Here is a 930-nt window from a genome sequence, read left to right as displayed (position 1 = left end):
AGCATGAGACACTTCATCTCAGGGTCATAGGTTCGGAGCCCCACGTTGGGCAAAAGATTCCACGTTGCAGGGGGTTGAACTAGATGACCCTCGTGGATCCTTCCATCTCTACCATTCTAGGATTCTAAATTGGTGCCCACCAGTATCTCTGGTGGGAGCATATTCCATAGTTTAACCATGAAGTGTGTGAAGAAGTGCTTCCTTCTGTCTATTCTGAAATTGTCTTGACATTCAGATTCATTTGATGTCTAGAGCTTTGAGAGAGGAAGAAAAACCACCCGTTCACTTTTTCCATGCCATGCGGAATTTTATATACACCTGTCATGCTGCCCCCTCCTTGCCTTTTCTCTAATCTAAGAAGTCCCTCCACCAAGTTGTCACTTTGCCTCTCTGGGGAGTTGCTCCACCTCCTTGATGGTTTTAGGTTGCCTTTTTCAGAAACTTTTCCCAAATCTGCAATGTTCTTTCTCAGGTGAGGCAGCCAGAACTGTACACACCAAGAGCACATCATAGATTTCTATTGTTATGAATTCAGGGAACCCCTGGAATCTTGCACCGCTCGGAGACTGGGGTGGCACGCAACCATATGTTGTATTGAGGCAGAACTAGGCATCCTTTGCGCTTCTTGGCACAACTCACAACTTGGCTGCAATCGCAACCCCTCTGGAGCCTGCCAGCAGCTGCTTTGCACCTGACATGCAAGCAAAATGGTTTAAAGAAAAAACAAACAAAAAAACAACTACCCTGTTTGCCTGTTAGTTTCAAAGCTGCGCTGTCAGCTCATGCATGCGCTGGCTGGCGGGCTGCATTTTGCAACACCACCTCGAGCCAAGAGTTTTTGCTAAACTCCACTTGCTTCCTTTCCTCTCCAGCCCAGGAACCCAAGGTGTTTCTCTGCCTTCTGAAGCTAGAGTTGGATCTCATCCTGAA

The sequence above is a fragment of the Zootoca vivipara genome, chromosome 17, assembly GCF_963506605.1.
Source record: "Zootoca vivipara chromosome 17, rZooViv1.1, whole genome shotgun sequence".
Classification (NCBI taxonomy): Eukaryota; Metazoa; Chordata; class Lepidosauria; order Squamata; family Lacertidae; genus Zootoca; species Zootoca vivipara.
The sequence above is the reverse complement of the archived record's forward strand: the minus strand, read 5'-3'. Positions refer to the sequence as shown.